Source organism: Arachis stenosperma, chromosome 6 (assembly GCF_014773155.1).
Source record: "Arachis stenosperma cultivar V10309 chromosome 6, arast.V10309.gnm1.PFL2, whole genome shotgun sequence".
Lineage (NCBI taxonomy): Eukaryota > Viridiplantae > Streptophyta > Magnoliopsida > Fabales > Fabaceae > Arachis > Arachis stenosperma.
In genome coordinates, this window is record NC_080382.1 from 75,466,689 (window position 1) to 75,473,858 (window position 7,170).

General features: G+C 36.7%; 1 non-coding gene across 1 annotated transcript; it reads right to left on the reverse strand.

Moving 5' to 3' along the window:
- Positions 1-5,906: 5,906 nt before the first annotated feature.
- Positions 5,907-6,010, reverse strand: LOC130938647 (small nucleolar RNA R71). Its single transcript, XR_009069806.1, has one exon. It is a non-coding gene; the product is annotated as a small nucleolar RNA R71 (small nucleolar RNA).
- Between the last annotated feature and the right edge of the window lie 1,160 nt (positions 6,011-7,170).

The window sequence follows — 7,170 nt, forward strand, 5'->3', positions numbered from 1 at the left end:
CTTGGACGACCCAGTACACTTGCTGGTTAGTTGAACGGAGTTGTGAAGAAAATAAACAGTGCCATAAGAGTATACATCCTTTATAAACAAATAACAAGTGATCACAATTTCGTCCACCAATGGTTCAAGAATTCTATGCCAATGCATGGATCACTAGGAACCATGATCAAAGTATGAACCCAAGTCCAAAGAATTATCTCACAATGGTTCGGGGGAAATACTTAGATTTTAGTCCGGAAAATGTGAGGCTGGCGTTCCACTTGCCCATGATGCAAGGAGATGTGCGTCCCTACACTAGAAGGGTCAACTTTAATCAAAGGTTAGACCAAGTCCTAATGGACATATGTATGGAAGGAGCGCAATGGAAAAGAGACTCCAAAGGCAAGCCAGTTCAACTAAGAAGACTGGACCTCAAGCCTGTGGCTAGAGGATGGTTGGAGTTCATTCAACGCTCCATCATTCCCACTAGCAACCGATCTGAAGTTACTGTGGATCGGGCCATCATGATTCATAGCATCATGATTGGAGAGGAAGTAGAAGTTAATGAAGTCATCTCCAATGAATTCTACAAAATAGCCGAAAAGCCCTCCACCATGGCAAGGCTAGCTTTTCCTCACCTTATTTGCCATCTATGTTACTCAGTTGGAGTTATCATAGAAGGAGACATCTCCATTGAAGAGGATAAGCCTATCACCAAGAAGAGGATGGAGCAAGCAAGAGAGACCCTCCACGGTTCTCAAGAGATGCATGAGGAAGCTCATCATCAAGAAATCCCTGAGATGCCTCAAGGGATGCACTTTCCTCCCAACAACTATTGGGAACAACTCAACACTTCTTTAGAAGATTTGAGCCACAATATGGAACAATTAAGGGTGGAACATCATGAACACTCCATCATTCTCCAGGAAATAAGAGAAGATCAAAGAGCAATGAGGGAAGAGCAACAAAGGCAAGGAAGGGACATAGAAGAGCTTAAGGACATTGTTGGTCCTTCAAGAAGAAGACGCTACTAAGGTGGATTCATTCCTTGTTCTTATTTCTTCTTGTTTTTCGTTTTCTATGTTATGTTTATCTATATTTTGTGTCTCTACTTCATGATCATTAGTATGTAGTAACCATGTCTTAAAGCTATGAATAAAATCCATTAATCTTTCTCCTCTCTTAAATGAAAAATGTTTTAATTCAAAAGAACAAGAAGTACATGAATTTCGAATTCATCCTTAAATTTAATTTAATTATATTGATGTGGTGACAATACTTTTTGTTTTCTGAATGAATACTTGAACAGTGCATATTTTTTATCTTGTTGTTTATGAATGTTAAAACTGTTGGCTCTTGAAAGAATGATGAACAAGGAGAAATGTTATTGACAATCTGAAAAATCATGGAATTGATTCTTGAAGCAAGAAAAAGTAGTGAAAAAGCAAAATCTTTCAAAAAAAAAAATTGGCGAAAAAAAATATTTAGAAAGAAAAAGAAAAAGCAAGCAGAAAAAGCCAATAGCCCTTAAAACCAAAAGGCAAGGGTAAAAAGCATCCAAGGCTTTGAGCATCAATGGATAGGAGAGCCCAAGGAAATAAAATCCAGGCCTAAGCGGCTAAATCAAGCTGTCCCTAACCATGTGCTTGTGTCATGAAGGTCCAAGTGAAAAGCTTGAGACTGAGTGGTTAAAGTCGTGATCCAAAGCAAAAGAGTGTGCTTAAGAGCTCTGGACACCTCTAACTGGGGACTCTAGCAAAGCTAAGTCACAATCTGAAAAGGTTCACCCAGTTATGTGTCTGTGGCATTTATGTATCCGGTGGTAATACTGGAAAACAAAGTGCTTAGGGCCACGACCAAGACTCATAAGTAGCTGTGTTCAAGAATCAACATGCTTAACTAGGAAAGACAATAACACTATCCAAAATTCTAAGTTCCTAGAGAAGCCAATCATTCTAAACTTCAAAGGAAAAAGTGAGATGCCAAAACTGTTCAGAAGCAAAAAGCTACAAGTCCTGCTCATCTAATTATAATTAATATTCAGTGATATTCTGGAATTTATAGTACATTCTCTTCTTTTTATCCTAATTGATTTTCAGTTGCTTGGGGACAAGCAACAATTTAAGTTTGGTGTTGTGATGAGCGGATAATTTATACGCTTTTTGGCATTGATTTTAGGTAGTTTTTAGTAAGTTCAAGCAACTTTTAGGGATGTTTTCATTATTTTTATGTTAAATTCACATTTCTTGACTTTACTATGAGTTTGTGTGTTTTTCTGTAATTTCAGGTAAATTCTGGCTGAAATTGAGGGACTTGAGCAAAACTCTGAAAAAGGCTGACAAAAGGACTGCTGATGCTGTTGGATTCTGACCTCCCTGCACTCGCAATAGATTTTCTAGAGCTACCGAACTTCAAATGGCGCTCTCTCAACGGCTTTGGAAAGTAGACATCCAGAGCTTTCCAGCAATATATAATAGTCCATACTTTATTCGGGAATTGACGATGTAAAGTGGCGCTCAACGCCAAGTACATGCTGCTGTCTGGAGTTAAACGCCAGAAACACGTCATAACCCGGAGTTGAACGCCAGAAACACGCTATAACTCGGCGTTCAACCCCAATAAAGCCTCAGCTCGTGGATAGATCAAGCTCAGCCCAAACATACACCAAGTGGGCCCCGGAAGTGGATTTGTGCATCAATTACTTACTCATGTAAACCCTAGTAGCTAGTCTAGTATATATAAGACATTTCACTATTGTATTAGTCGTCTTTTGACCACGTTACATCTTTGGTCTCAGTTTTGTTTTATTCTTCATCTTAAGAGGCTATTGATCACATTTGAGGGGGCTGGCCATTCGGCCATGCCTGAACCTTTCACTTATGTATTTTCAACGGTGGAGTTTCTACACACCATAGATTAAGGGTGTGGAGCTCTGCTGTACCTCAAGTTTCAATACAATTACTATTATTTTCTATTCAATTCTCTTTTATTCTTATTCCAAGATATACGTTGCACTTCAACTTGATGAATGTGATGATCCGTGACACTCATCATCATTCTCACCTATGAACGCGCGTGACTGACAACCACTTCCGTTCTACTCTAGGCCGGGCGCATATCTCTTAGATTCCCCAACAGAATCTTCGTGGTATAAGCTAGATAGATGGCAGCATTCATGGGAATCCGGAAAGTCTAACCTTGTCTGTGGTATTCCGAGTAGGATTCCGGTATTGAGTGACTGTGACGATCTTCAAACTCCTGAAGGCTGGGTGTTAGTGACAGACGCAAAAGAATCAAGGGATTCTATTCCAACCTGATTGAGAACCGATAGATGATTAGCCGTGCTGTGACAGAGCATTTGGTCCGTTTTTACTGAGAGGATGGGATGTAGCCATCGGCAAGGGTGATGCCTCCAGACGATTAGCCATGTAGTGACAGCGCATAGGACCATTTTCCCGAGAGGATGAAAAGTAGCCATTGACGACGGTGATACCCTACATACAGCTTGCCATGGAAAGGAGTAAGAAGGATTGGATGGATGTAATAAGAAAGTAGAAATACAAGAGGAGCACAGCATCTCCATACGCCTATCTGAAATTCCCACTATTGATTTACATAAGTATTTCTATCCTATTTTATTTTCTGTTTATTATTAATTTTCGAACTCATCATAAACCATTTAATCTGCCTAACTGAGATTTACAAGGTGACCACAGCTTGCTTCATACCAACAATCACTGTGGGATCGACCCTTACTCACGTAAGGTATTACATGGATGACCCAGTACACTTGCTGGTTAAGTTGAACGGAGTTATGATCACACCATGGATTATTAAGATCCCAATTCATCACACCATGATCTCTTTGGTGCATTTTTGATTTCATACAAATACAAAGAGGCCAACTTTGAGGATCACAATTTCGTCCATCAAGTTTTTGGTGCCGTTGCCAGGGATTGTTCGAGTATGGACAATTGACAGTTCATCTTGTTGCTCAGATTAGGTAATTTTCTTTTCAAAAACTTTTTCAAAATTTTTCTTTTTCGTTTTTCCAAAAATATTTTCGAAAAAATTAATAAAAATCCAAAAAATTTAGAAAATCATAAAAAACAAAAATATTTTGTGTTCTTGTTTGAATATTGAGTCAATTTTTAAGTTTGGCGTCAATTGCATGCTTTAAAAATTTTTTTCTTGCATTTTTCGAAAATTCATGCATTCATAGTGTTCTTCATGATCTTCAAGTTGTTCTTGATAAGTCCTTTTGTTTGATCTTGATGTTTTCTTGTTTGGTGTATTTTCTTGTTTTTCATATGCATTTTTTGTTTGTTAAAGTCCATGCATTAAAGATTTCTAAGTTTGGTGTCTTGCATGTTTTCTTTGCATAAAAAATTTTTCAAAAATATGTTCTTGATGTTTATCATGATCTTCAAAGTGTTCTTGGTGTTCATCTTGACATTCATAGTGTTCTTGCATGCATTAAGTGTTTTGATCCAAAATTTTCATGTTTTGGGTCATATTTGTGTTTTTCTTTCTCATCATTAAAAATTCAAAAATCAAAAAAATATTTTTTCCTTATTTTTCTCATAATTTTCGAAAATTTGAGTTGACTTAGTCAAAAATTTTCAAAATTAGTTGTTTCTTACAAGTCAAGTCAAAATTTCAATTTTAAAAATCTTATCTTTTTAAATTCTTTTTCAAAATTATTTTCAAAATCTTTTTCTTATCTTTATATCAAATTTTCGAAAACTCACTAACAATTAATGTGATTGATTCAAAAATTTGAAGTTTGTTACTTTCTTGTTAAGAAAGGTTCAATCTTTAAGTTCTAGAATCTTATCTTATAGTTTCTTGTTAGTTAAGTAATTAATTTTAATTTTAAAAATTAAATCTTTTTATCTTTTATCATATCTTTTTCAAAAATTTTATCTTTTTCAAAATTTTGATTTTAAAATATCTTATCTATCTTCTTATCATCTTATCTTTTCAAATTTGATTTTAATATCTTTTTCAACTAACTATTTGACTTTTTGTTTGTTTCTTATCTTTTTCAAAACCACCTAACTACTTTTCCCTCTTCAATTTTCGAAAATACCTCTCTCTTTTTCAAAAATTCTTTTTAATTGTTTTAAATTTTAATTTTAATCTTATCTTATCTCTAATTTTCGAAAATTACTAACCCCTTTTTAAAATTATTTTTGAATTTTCTATCTCTTCTCTCTTATTCTATTTAATTATTTAATTACTAACACTTCTCTTCACCTCTCTTCATCTAAATATCCGAACCCACTCTTCTTCACTCTTTTCCCCTTTCTTTTTCTACTAACATAAAGGAATCTCTATACTGTGACATAGAGGTTTCCTCTTTCTTTTCTTGTTTTTTTCTCTTTCATGTGAGCAGGAACAAGGACAAAAGCACTCTTGTTGAAGCTGATCTTGAACCTGAAAGGACTTTGAAGAGGAAACTAAGAGAAGCTAAATTACAACAATCCAGAAGTAACCTTTCAGAAATTTTCGAACAAGAGAAGGAGATGGCAGCCGAACCCAATAATGATAATGCAAGAAGGATGCTTGGTGACTTTACCAAACCCACATCCAAATTTGATGGAAGAAGCATCTCCATTCCTGCCATTGGAGCAAACAATTTTGAGCTGAAACCTCAGCTAGTTGCCTAAATGCAACAAAACTGCAAGTTCTATGGACTTCCATCTGAAGATCCTTATCAGTTTTTAACTGAGTTCTTGCAGATCTGTGAGACTGTTAAGACGAATGGAGTAGATCATGAAGTCTACAGGCTCATGCTTTTCCCTTTTGCTGTAAGAGACAGAGCTAGAATATGGTTGGATTCACAACCTAAGGATAGCCTGGACTCTTGGGATAAGCTGGTCACTGCCTTCTTGGATAAATTCTTTCCTCCTCAAAAGCTGAGCAAGCTTAGAGTGGATGTTCAGACCTTCAAACAAAAAGATGGTGAATCCCTCTATGATGCTTGGGAAAGATACAAGCAGTTGATCAAAAGGTGTCCATCTGACATGTTTTCAAAATGACCCATATTAGATATATTCTATTATGGTCTATCTGAATTTTCGAAAATGTCATTGGACCATTCTGTAGGTGGATCTATTCACCTGAAGAAAACACCAGAAGAGGCTCAAGAACTCATTGACATGGTTGCAAATAACCAATTCATGTACACTTCTGAGAGGAATTCCGTGAATAATGGGATGCCTTAGAAGAAAGGAGTTCTTGAAATTGATGCTCTGAATGCCATATTGGCTCAGAATAAAGTGTTGACTCAACAAGTCAACATGATCTCTCAAAGTCTGAATGGATGGCAAAATGCATCCAACAGTACTAAAGAGGCAGCTTCTGAAGAAGCTTATGATCCTGAGAACCCTGCAATAGCAGAGGTAAATTACATGGGTGAACCTTATGGAAACACCTATAATTCATCATGGAGAAATCATCCAAATTTCTCATGGAAGGATCAACAAAAGCCTTAACAAGGCTTTAATAATGGTGGAAGAAATAGGCTCAGTAATAACAAGCCTTTTCCATCATCTTCTCAGCAATAGACAGAGAATTCTGAACAAAGCTCCTCTAATTTAGCAAATTTAGTCTCTGATCTGTCAAAAGCCACTTTCAGTTTCATGAGTGAAACAAGATCCTCCATTAGAAATCTAGAGGCACAAGTGGGCCAGCTGAGTAAGAAAGTCAATGAAACTCCTCCCAGTATTCTCCCAAGCAATATAGAAGAGAATCCAAAAGGAGAGTGCAAGGCCATTGATGTGATCAATATGGTCGAATGCACAAGGGAGGAGAAGGACAAAAATCCTAGTGAGGAAGACCTCCTGGGACGTCCCTCAAGCAAGAAGGAGTTTCCTATTAAGGATACAAAGGAAACTAAGGCTCATATAGAGACCATAGAGATTCCATTAAATCTCCTTCTGCCATTCATGAGCTCTGAAGACTATTCTTCCTCTGAAGAGGATGAAGATGTGATTGGAGAGCAAGTTGCTCAATATTTAGGAGCTATCATGAAGCTGAATGCCAAGTTGTTTGGTAATGAGACTTGGGAAAGTGAACCTCCCTTGCTCATTGGTGAACTAGACACTTGGATTCAGAAAATTTTACCTCAAAAGAGACAAGATCCTGGTAAGTTCTTAATACCTTGTACCATAGGCACCATGACCC